The following is a 12,667-nucleotide window of genomic DNA, read 5'->3' on the forward strand; positions in this document are numbered from 1 at the left end:
TATATATATAATTAAAGAAATACAAAAACTAAATTTTTGTTTCTTTCAAATGTGTCTGTTATAATGTAAATGTAAAGCAATGTAAAATAATTGCATTTGGGAGTTACTGCACAGTATAGTAAGAAAATTACTGTGATAGAATAGGTTCTACAGATTAAAAAAAAAAAAAAAACTATAAAAATGTTATTTTATGGCTGCAGGCTGTTCAGGGCCATACAGAAGTTGAAAAACCCCCAAACCTTTTCATAACTTGTTGCATTATAACATAAAATGTCAGGGTTATGTGGAACACCAGCACAAAGTAGCGAACAATTTGGAAGTGAATAGAAAATGTAGTTGGTTGACCAAGTGGATGACAAATTCTGAAAAGTGCGGCATGAATTTCTGTTCATCCCTTCTGTGTCAACACTTAGCAGCCATTCTGTCAGTTACACCTGCAAGTCTTTAGTGGCATATCACTAGCAGCTTTTCACATCTAGAGACAGAAATTTGTTCTTGCAAAATGGCTAAAGTTCAATCTGATCCGATGGAGAGCATCTCTGAACGCTAGTGGAGATTTTTAATTGTATTTAAGTCTAAACCTTTATGGGACTGTTTTACACATGTTCACAGCTGTATTTGAACTATTCCAAAGCAGATTTGGTTGTATGACAACTACTGCCACAGCTTCAAGGCTTTTGCAGCTCTTTCTCCACATTTGCCTTGTATTTAACTCTCTCCCATCAACTCTGCCCAGCATTTCTTGTCCCCGGAAAATAAAAGAATCACCCATAATTAAGCTGCCACCATAATGCTGTGTTCAAAGTTACATGCATTCACACTTTATCATCTCACATAGTACTTTGCGTGAAGAACAAGTGGGCATGTTGACCGAACAAACTTCTTTTTGCATTTACTGCTTTTGCCACATTTGCTTGGCAAACTTTGAATGGGCCTTTTGAAAATGGCTTTCTTCTTACCACTCTTTCATGGAGGTTGGTAGAGTCCACAACTAATAGTTGTATTGACAGATTCGCCTACCTCAGTTGTAGATCTCTTCAGGTCTGCCAGCGCTAATGTTAGCCTCTTAGCTGCTCGTCTGCGTAATGTGCTTCTTTCCTGGCATTTATTTTTATGTGGACAGCCATAATTTGGTGGGTCTGTAGTTATACCATACTTTTGGACTGAACTGTGCTGTGTGAGAAGTTCAAAACCCTACTTGAAACACCAAACAGGTCTGTCAATTTGTCTTTATGAGACTGTTTCTTCACTAACATTTTCTTACAAATCTTTAAGGCCTCCATGAAAAGCTGTTCTTATCCCAGAATTCAATTGAAAACTGCTGACCTCTGAAGGCAAGTGGTGACACTTGGTTTCATTCAGGAGTCTTTAAAAGGTGTCAATATTTAAATGCTACACTTAATTGTAGAAAGCTATGTTACCATAGTACTTTAAGGACCCTCTTGCTTTAACATTTTAAATATTGAAGGATGTCGAACTCTATGTGGCAATGAAAATACATTTACTACTGATTTTTAATTACACTGAAGTAGTGATGTTGACAAGAAAAATAATGGACACCATGATGAGAAGCAGAGTCAAAGCAAGGACAAAGTCCTGTCTGGTGATGGTCTGAGGCCTCGTTGCAGAAAGCAATCAGTGCAGTGTAACTCATTTAGACTGATAGGAAACCAATTGCCAGTGGAACAGCTGTAGTTTCTCTCTTCTTCTCTCTTCTTTTCCTTAAAACATTTGCATATTACATCAAGCACAAACAGAATTGCTGGATGCGTTTGTTTCGATTCTTTACACAAGACTGCAGCATACTTTCAAAATGTAAGTATAGATGGTATTACCAAACCTGTTTGTAATTAAAACTTCAAATTAATTTTAAGGCAGCGGGAGACGGAAGATAAGTTTATTTTAAGCATACGAGTGGCTTGAAGCTGCACTCCTTGGTGAAAAACAAACTGGCTTACAAACACTTGAAGGCAAACATATGTAATATTATTGCTGTAAAGTGGCCAAAGTCACTCTTGGAGTAGAATACATCTTTAACTCCTCCACATCGAGAGAAGTAAGAGGTGTTTCTGGCAACACATCAGGATGCCTCCTGGACACCTACGTTTGGAAATCTTCCATGCACATCCTGCTGGAAGGAGACCACAGGGCAGCTCTAGAAATTACTGGAACAACTATAAATCCCTTGAGCTCTCAGTGCCTTGGGATTTCTCTGAATGAGTTGGAGAGTGGCACTGCATGTCTTGGTTTTTGGCCTGGAACTGTTACCTTTGTTTTGTTGGCTCTAGTGGCCTTTATTTGAAAGTAGTTTGACAGGAAAGAGGGTTATGAGAGAAGGGGAAGACATGCAGCAAATGTCACCAGGCTGGGAATCGAACCTGTGACCACCAGCATGAGGACTAAGGCCTCAACACATAGGTTGTGCTTTGCCCCTGCGCCACCACAGCACCCCCAGAAATGTTACCTTTGTGACCTGAACTCTGATAAGCAGGAGAGGATGGAGGGATCCATGGAGGCATTTTCCACTCTACCTCACATTGAAGGGTAAGAGTCTTAAAATCACTTTTAACTTCCATCATGCAGGAAGTTAAAAGTGACTATGACTAAGACTTTTAGTGTTAGTCATAGGACTAAGACTTTGTTATAGAGTTGCATGTGGTTATTGAGCAATAACTACCTCATCTTTAGTTTTCCTTTGAGAATGAACAGATTTCTTTCTCGCTTTAATATTTAGCCCTTACTCAACTTTTTTTTTTTTTAAAGACATGATATTTGTTAAGCAGCTTAACTGTGACCTGTGACTAATGCAGGCATAAAAGAGGACTCTACACAAAGCCTGAACCTGTGCTGTGTAACCACATGACAGACAACTTACTTAAAAGTAAATATTTGCATTTCATGGACTTGTAGTCAAGAGCCTACCAAATAGTGCATAAATTTAATTGGTTGTCTACAAAAAATATTTTACAGATTAAGAAGCATCAGATTTATCACATTCTGCACAAACATGGAGATTCCAAAGAGCTATTAGCTGAGTCATAAAATTGATTGACAAAGTGAAGCATGAAACATTTTTAGGTACTGTGTAGGCTTTCTTTTTTCACTTTCTTTTTTTCCTTATTTGTTTGTTTCTTCCTTCTTTTCACCAGTCGCTTTGTCTTAAGCTATCATATTTAAATAAAGTAATTATTACAAATCGAGGTGGAATATTAGACTACAAATCCCTTATTAAAGCTCATTGAAGGACTTCAAAGTATTATGGAAGTGTGGTAAAATATATTTTGGTTGTAATGACGAATGATTCATGTCTCTTGTACAGTAAATGTCTTGTGAGACAGAAACTAAGAGCATTGCAACAAACAAAGTAAAACAGAACGGTGTTATCGCAGTGGGAGAAACACATGTCAAACATTCACAATAGCTCTCAGTTTGAGTAATTCATCCATATACATTATAAAAGAAATGACGAAAGCGTCCTTACTACAAAATCTGAATTTGTAACTTAGATTTAAATGCTTATAAAGAACATAACTAAAAGTTAAACATTTTAGAAGGGGAAACTGTTCTCATCAAAAAGCCATTGATCAAATTGTTTAGATGATGTTCGTTATTTTTACTTATTTCACAGAATATTTTACTGACTTTAAGAGATGAATCACTGAAAGAAAGCTGGCAAAGACAATACACCAGATGAGTCAAAGTGAGGGTGTAAGAGACATGCTATTCAACCTTTTAAAAAAAACAAAAAAAAAAAAAACATATATACATGTATATAAAAACATTTTATCACACACATTCATCACGTTTTCTTGTTTATTCTGTAGTGAACGGTTGTACTCAAGCAAAACTAAACTTTGCATAAAAGTGTGTTTTCCTGTCTTTTTTTCATTAGGATGTGTCCTGTGACGGACCCGTCAAGTCAGTTTTCCCAGTGGTTCTAAACTTTTCAGCTTCTAACATTAAAATTTATGTCCAGAGAGAGCCTAATAGTTCCCAGTCCAAGGAAGTTACAGTCCATTCAGTGATTTCTAGGGCTACCCTGAGGTGTCCTTCCACTGAGCTGCGCCTGGAAGACCTCCAAAGTTAGGTGCCCTGGGGGCATCCTGATCTGATGCCAGGAATACCTTCGTTTATTTCTTTTGATGCAGTGGAACGCCACTACCCTGACAAATGACAGGAGCAGGAGACCATGAACATATGACACCAGTTCTGGCCTCCATCCATTGGCTTCATGTTCATTACTAGATGGATTTAATTGTCTTGTTGAATGTTTACAATGCCACATGGGTTGTCCTTGCTTCTCAGGAACTTTTACACCACTTTATGCTACAGCACTCGGGTCTACTAACCAGATGTCCCATGAACCAAACATTAAAACACAGCTGACCTTTGCAGTGGGTGTACCTTTTTTTTTATAGAACTACCTTTTTAGTCATGTTTGTTCTGTTTTAAATACGATTTTTTTTTCCTTTAATTTTTTTAATTATTTTTAGATTCCTTTACGTTTAGTTGATATTTATCTTCTTTTTTTTCATTGTCTTAGTGAGCATGTCTTGTCATTGGTCCAGCTTGCTTTGTTTGAAATGCCCTTTATAAATAAACTCACCTTTTCAATACTATAAGTTCCATTTTGAGGTTTCTTTGCTTTTCCACTTTTGAACAGCAAATGAGCAGGCTGTTGATGCTTAAATGTTTTTGATAACATCTATTGTTTTTTTTCTTTTTTTCTCTATGTATTGGTAAATATTTTCCACTCTTGCAATTTTGATTAGGATTATTTATTTAAAAAATATACCTGATTTACAGGAGACAATCTCAGAACTGTGTGTTTCACCATCTATAACCTACACTGAGATCCTGCGTCAACCATGCACTATTTTAGTTAAGGCATTTTGTTTTATACAGTTTTGAAAGAATTAGTTTAACTGCATTTGGTGTTTGATGTTAATACACATTATGCTGCATACCAATAGAGAAACATGATATATAGCTTTTTATAAGCATGCACCATATTTATCTCTTGATGGCAGATACTGGAAATATGTATTTTGAGATTTGTTGGGGTTTTTTTTTAGCGCTGCCTATTATGAAAAAAAATCCAGAACTTTGAAGAATTAGCATTTAATTAATTGTCACCATTCCATGGGAGATGAGAATTAAAATTAAGGCTAGCTGCCAAGTGAAACCACATGCTAGACAGTTATTCTTGTTTCATCACTGGGATTTGAAGACCTTTGACTAAAAACAGCAGCACGGCCACATCAGCCATCCGTTGAGTTTGTGTGTCTGTGTGCTGATGAGGGGAAATACACCAGCAGTAGAAGAAGAGGCAGGTTGGGGGTGCATGTAATTTCTCAGCTCGCATGAGTAGCAGAAATCAATTCAGCAGAGTACACAATAACTGACTCGGTAAAGGTGAACTTCTTACTGTGAGCAACCTTTAGGCGCTAAGGTGGCAGGTTTGAAGAGGTCATAAATCATCTGGCCGTATATAATACTGTAAAGTGGACTTTGTCCGAAGCCTTGAGAGATGGTCTTCCCCCCCATGGCATCTTTTATGAAATTGACTCCTAATGGAACAAAAGCTTAAAGCCCCTCTAGTAGCACCTACAGCTTTTAATGTCCATTACAATGAGTGTAGATAGAATGCCCAGTACTTTATTTAATGGTCACAAAGCTGTATGTACCCCTTCATGTTTTGAGGGTGGAGAGCAGAGTAAAGCAGCATCCCTATACGGCTATCCTATGTCTGCTTATACACGGCGGGCGATATTAAATACCTAGCTCACATTTATAATTAGAGGGGCTGAAATCTTCTAATTTGTCCAGTATAAATGTTTAGACCCAGTTCCCAAACTTTTTCTGACTCTTTTGTGTAAGATTAAAATTTCCTAGCTGATGCTGTAGAAGATGATTCAGTTTTCATCATTTGGGAGTAATAAGGATGATTTGATTTGGAAAAATTTCCTAGCAACAGTAATATTCTTTGCAATGTTACATTTATAAATTATATTAGTGCAGAAGATACATTTTTTCAATAAAACTCGCCATTTATATTATAGTCTACATGTATTTTTGGCTAAGATGATCAACTTTACATTGCAGTTTAGCTTAAAGTGTAGTTGTGATTTCCTGTTTACTTACACTTTCAATCTGCACAAAGTAACGGTTTCAGAACAGATTAACTTTTTCCCATCATACTATTCCAGCTGCTTAAGGCCCTTAGATCCCTGAGAACGTGACTGACATTCACTCTCAGAATAATGTAGTGACACCTCTCCCCTTCCTAGGCAGTATCCAGCAGTTAATTGAAATAAGGCAGTTGCATTTTTCTCATACTGATTGAAAATAATAAACTTGATGAATGGAAATATTCTGAGATGTGAAAAACACAGACATTAGTGGCGTGGAAAGTACGGGTCTCAGTAAACATTTAAAGCAGAGCAGGAATTTAAACTCGAAGCTTTATATAGATGATGTTTTTGACAGTGACATCTTTCTTATGAGATGTACTTTTTTGTAGTTTGAGTTTCAGAGACGCATAATTCTAAATTCTATTAAATGAATTAAATGATGTTCACTACCCTGCATCTATTTTTTTTTCCTTTTCTTCCCTTTACCAACATTACAACAGAGATTCAAACCAATTGAAATCAGTTTTCCTATCATTCAAAAGGTGCAGCAAAATGTAATAATCTTATTCTAACATTTATGTGAAATTCTTAGTTGCTTTTGGCCCCCATGGACTAACTACTGTGTGTTCTCAGTTTGGCTCTGCTGTTGATCTATTTTTGAGAAATACATCAGAGTTTTACAGATGGCAAAGGAATGATGCCGTATAAATACAGAACTGCTCTTGTTAGCAGCCTAGACATATTTATCATGTAATATTTCAACCAACTGTCAACACTGTTTGCAAAATAGCAGGGTTAGCCGAGATTCTATATCCACAGTACCATGCCTGCTTTTGCGGACATAAATCATGGAGAGAAGTTGTTGCTGGACCTAAATACTTTACAAATTCTTTGTAAATATATATATATATATATATATATATATATATATATATATATATATATAAATAAGAACATTTTTATAGCAGCAAACTAGCTAAGAGTTCAAGAAGTCTGCATGCATATGCACATCCTTTGAATTTGAAATACTGTATCGCTTCAAAGGGGCAATTAATTAGTATTAGTGTCTGCATGGGTGGTGATCTGACATGATGCTGCCCTTCAGCCACTCCATTTGTGACAAGTATGGGCTGGTATGGAATTGGCACAATAGTGATTTTGTGTCAAATATTTTATTTTTTGTTGAAAACGGCTTACTAATCAGCTTGTAGCTTGACAGCTGTATTTTTTAGGTTTTTTTTCTTGTATGGCTTTGATTAGTAAACAGACGTTTTGCATTATCCTACTTAAATATTCGTCTTGGGTTTTAAAGACAATATAAAATATATTTGTCATTTTTGAGCGAGTTTTATCACATTTGAATTGGTTGCTGAGTGAGCTGTACTTTTGTCTGCAGATACAAAAACCTGAATGCTTAAATTTTGAGGAGAGGAGGAGAAAAATCTAATCTAATCTGATTAGTGCATTTCAGAATGGAAAGAAATGGAAAAACGTTTAGTCCAGTCATGAATTTCAGGTACTGTAAGTCCAACATATTCTAAAACGATTATCCATGTTGTTCAGTTAGAAAGGCACAAGGTCTGAATACAAATTTCCCAGTTTTTATTTTTTTAAGCTTAGGTCAAAACCATATCCAGTTGAAAGGTGTATTGATTTCCTTTCTCAGTAATTCCATTAAGTGTTCGTTTTAGCAGAGGATGTCAGTAAATTCTCTTTTCTTCATAGTTCACTAAGGTCAAGACTGCTCAACAAACTATGAATGTTTAAAAATGAGAAATAAAGCCATGCATCGTTTTTGTTTGTTTTGTTTTGTTGAAGCTGAGTAAGATGGGCGGAGATGTTATCATGACAGCAGCTGGTGAAAAACTCTTTTACTTGCTGTGAGCACGTAGCATGTATGATTTATCACCAAACGCATTTGGCCTTGTGGCGCCTATCCTCCATGCAAATCTGAGGAAGATTTTACAAAATTAACATTATCATATTTTTTACTTGTGAGAAGTCAAAATGTTTCAACTAACCTTTTTATATTTAAAATAGAAAAATAATTTCATCCTTTGAGAAATCACCTTGACGTCCCCGACCTACTGTAGCTGCTTTTCAAAGCTTTTGCCCTTGTGTGTGTGGGAGGGTTGCGGATGTAGGCATGATAACGTTGCATCAGAATTAGTACATATTGTGCATTTAAGTGATGCAGTATGTGTGAGCATGAGCATTATCAATTCCCACAGTGAGAAAACACTGCTTAAGCAATTCTTCAAAAATAATAATAAGCTTGCTAGTGATATGTTTATAAGTCACGTTAGAAACAGACTGGGTGGAAATTTTCTCCCTCAGGTCTTGGAATTGAAGTGAGGCTCATAAACACTCAGATGTTTATATTAGCCAAGTCCTTGGACTAAAGCAACCTGAAGGCACATTTTAAGAGTGCTATTTTGGTATTTTTGCAAAGGTCACGTTTTAAGTTACATCTCAATAAATTAAAGTATCACGGGAAAACATTTACTCCGGTACTTCAATCATGTTAAGGCCTACGGGGAAGACTGCTATCCAGCCAACAGTCGTTGACACTCTCCAAATTGAGAGTGAGCCACAAAAGGTCATTCCTAAAGAAACTATCATGCAGTGTGTTATGCAAGTACATTAATGGAAAATTGAATGGAAGGAAAATAATGGGGGGAAAAGGTGTGCAAGCAACAGGGAAAACCACAGACTTGAGAGGATCGTGAAACAAAAACCATTCAGAAGTTTGGGGGAAATTCATGAGCGATGGACTATGGGAAGAGGAAAAGCCTCAACAGCTGCCATGCAAAAATGCATTGGTGTATAAGTCACTGTTGAATCAAAGATGTGAGAACTGTGTTACTTGGGCTAAGGAGAATTCAGAGCATTTGTTGAGAGGTCAAAGTAAATGTCACATTTCCTTTGGAAATCAAGGTTTCAGTTTGTAGAGGGCGAGCAGTGAACCACAAAATCCATATTGTTTGAGGACCAGTCAGACGTTTCCACATTCAGTGATGATTTGAGGACATCTTCTATTGTTGACTAATTGTTCTCTCTCAAGTCCTACATAAAACTATTTTTATATTTGTATGATGCAATATAATTTTATGAGAAACTGAGTTTGGGGTTTTCATTACCCATAAATCATGGGCTAATCAATAAAATAAGCAAACACTTAGAAAAATATCACCCTGTGTTTGATTTAGCTACATTCAAGTTTGAGTTTTTCAACTCTGTATCTTTCTGTTAAGGTTTTGCATAGTGTTAAACTCTTGCCTTCAGTTTAGAGATGCTCTCATTTTCAGAAAGTAGGTTGCTCTTACCGATCTTATACAAAACTGGACATTTGCGCTCAAAAAGGAAACTGACTGGGGTTATGAAGAAACCCACGTAATGACCCACATTTTGATGGGGTAAAAAAAATGACTTCTATGTGCATAAACATGACTGGTGGACGTATTGTGGGAGCAACTGATTACTGATTTAAATTGGAAATACGAACAATGTTAAATATTGTTTTCAATAAAGAAACTGATGTGCATGTGAACATGGTCACTGGTAGAATTTGCAGCTCTGTGCTCTTGAATAAAGTGAGCCTCATTTTTTTTGGTCCAACAGTAACGTCAGCAGACAACCAGAGAGTAAAAATTGTAAAGGAATTTGAAGAGACGATTTGAGTTTGATCCAGGTTTAAAAAACAAAACAAAATCATCAGATGCAATTTGGCTGTGAACAACCCTGTGCTCTAATAAGCCCCTTCATGTTGCAACATTTTATGAACTTGTTTACTGACAAAATAAGTTAGATATTTTAAGAAATTACTTTTTTTAACCATGCAAAGTCAGATTAAATATGTTTCCAGGAAGCAACCCTGTGCTCTAATAAGCCCATTCATGTTGCAACATTTTATGAACTTGTTTACTGACAAAATAAGTTAGATATTTTAAGAAATTACTTTTTTTAACCATGCAAAGTCAGATTACATATGTTTCCAGGAAGCAACTATTAAGCCGCCCTTCTCGGCATATGTCTGGCCAGGCTAATCTAATCTTTGTGCCGCAAACATTTTCGATGAGAACATCATTGATTTTTTTCGTCATGATTTAGTACTGCGTGTAGACATTACTTACTGTCAAATTGTATTGCTTCAGAACAACTTTCTGTGCTCTAAATGTGGTATGAATAAGCATAAATATGGTGACTGCAAAGAATTGTTTAGCTCCAAAAGAAAGCTGAATAAAGGGCTGCCCTTCTTGTGTTCAGTTTCTTTTTATTTAAGTAATTTGAATTTACGTGTGCTGCCTTGTTAATACTGAGTGTTGTGACAGAAAGAGCTGCAGCAATCAATCAATACCTTATATGTTGTCCTGTCTCCATTGGGACAGAAGATCCTCCTATCCACTTTAGAAAATAGCCTATCCATTTGGAGATTGCTGTGGCCTGAAGAGACCATTTCCAATAAAGGTAACTTAAAACTATTGCCACACCATGACAAGTTAAACATTTAAATATTGAGTTTTGCAAAATACATTACCATTAAGTGAGCATCCTAGGTTTGTTATGCTGCACTAGGATTCCCACAAATATAAAGCTAGAACCATGTATGAAAGTTAGGAGAATAAGAAATGTACCTTTGGTTGTTATAAAAAGGCTGCATATATCAAATATAAAATAAATTTGACTTTGGAAGTTGATGCCTTCAAATTGGACTCAGCATGTCATCACAGCAGTGCCTTTGTACTGTTTTACAGTCATTCTTAGGAGTGTTGAACTGAGAAGTCATTCATATGATAAGCTCAGCAGACTCACAGTACCAACCGGTTGGTGTTTTATAATTTCTAATTTGCTAATATGTCGTTCTCTCATCAAAAACATACCTTGAGCGTTGCTTTGGCTCATTCGTTCATGTTTGTGAAATTCTGGAATCTCCCATGGCAGCCATTTGGGGGCGTCTTAATGCTTGTATAGCACATTTCAGCAGCAAGGTGGTTCGAGATGCTTTCCATAACAAAAACACAAAATTGCAGTTAAAAAAAAAATACCACACAGTCAACAATTGTACGATGCGGCACTTCTCTACCCAAAGCTCTGCCTTGGAACCATCCTACAACTTTCCTAAGAAAAGTTGTGAATGACATCATTGGACGGCATGATGGAGGCATTGTTGTGGTGACCTGCTGAAAGCATATGAAATTCTTAAGCAGAGAAAGGCCAAATTCAAGGTCACATCTGTTTCAAGTTATTTTGACATGTACATTTTCATAACAACTGAAGGTAACATATTTGCTTGATTTGGCTAAAAATTGCACAATGTGCCTGGTACAACACATAATATCCCCCTTCACAAATTGTAGACCGTGTCTTATGTTTGCCTGTTTCTTCTGACTCCAGCTGCAGTCGACATCCTGTCAATCTCCCCCATACTTTTCAATGGGCTATGCTTTACATTCAAGGCTCTGGTTATCCCAGTTATTTGTGCATCTTTCTCTGCCACTTATTTCTGCCACTCATGTTTCCATAAATATACTTCGATACAACATTCTGTGAACATCCGGCTTCTTTAGCAATAAACTTTTGCAGCCCAGCTTTCTTGTGGAAGGTGTCAGAGACTGTCTACTGTCAGGAGAGAGCTGTCAAGTCATAACTCTTCTCCGTTACTGTCTAGGTCATGAGATGGATATAACGTAGCATTTCTGTTTTGGGATCTATTTAGCTGTGTGCCATACCCATCAAACTGGAAAAAAATAAACACTTGAAAAATATTTGTCTGTATTATAAACTGGTTAAATAGATGAGTATTTTGATATTTTTTTTTTAACTTATTGAGATGCACTTATACAAAGTCAAATTAAATAAATTATAATGTGTTGATTTGATCAGCACTACTAAATACATGATCAATGTAGCTAATTTTATCCTTCACCTTAGATGTTTACGTTTTTTACAAATTTATTTATAATTACTCAATTCAGTCCTTTTCATAGTATACATTTTAACTTAACCCTTGTGCATGCGAGAACTGAGGCAAATGATACAACTGATACGGGTGTAGGGTCGGTTGGACCCCATTTCTAAACACAAGGGTTAAGTGACTATGACTAACTGTGTTGTTAGCAAGAGCTACATTGGGTGAAGTTCAGTTATAGAAGTAGAATCTAACACACCTATATTTCCTAATCCCCTTAGCGCACCATGAAGGAAAAAGAAAGTATGTTAATTTATTAAAAAATAAAAAAAAAAGTCATCCATTTGTCTGCAGGCCTTACTTTGATATCCTTCTCAAATTGGGAGCATCAGCTTGAAACTCACTCACCCATATGGTAGTAAGCCAGAAATTCACCTTTTCAGGGAGGAAGAATAATGATTTAAAAAAAATGTCTTTTTGTCTGTGTTTAACACCTGATGCAATGCTGTAGGCTACTTAGATTTTGACATTGTTTTGTTTTACAATGTTATAGGATGCATGTTTTATATTTTCTAAGTTGCTGAGCTTAAGTCTTGCTTTCTTCTAGCAGTTGTACATATTAATC

The 12,667-nt window shown here is 36.3% G+C and overlaps 1 protein-coding gene across 1 annotated transcript in view; it reads left to right on the top strand.

Moving 5' to 3' along the window:
* htr1fa (5-hydroxytryptamine (serotonin) receptor 1Fa) overlaps nucleotides 1-12,667 on the top strand; it is a 29,595-nt gene that overhangs the window by 1,232 nt on the left and 15,696 nt on the right. The window lies entirely within an intron of this gene.

Source organism: Poecilia formosa, unplaced genomic scaffold, assembly GCF_000485575.1.
Source record: "Poecilia formosa unplaced genomic scaffold, Poecilia_formosa-5.1.2 Scaffold84, whole genome shotgun sequence".
Lineage (NCBI taxonomy): Eukaryota > Metazoa > Chordata > Actinopteri > Cyprinodontiformes > Poeciliidae > Poecilia > Poecilia formosa.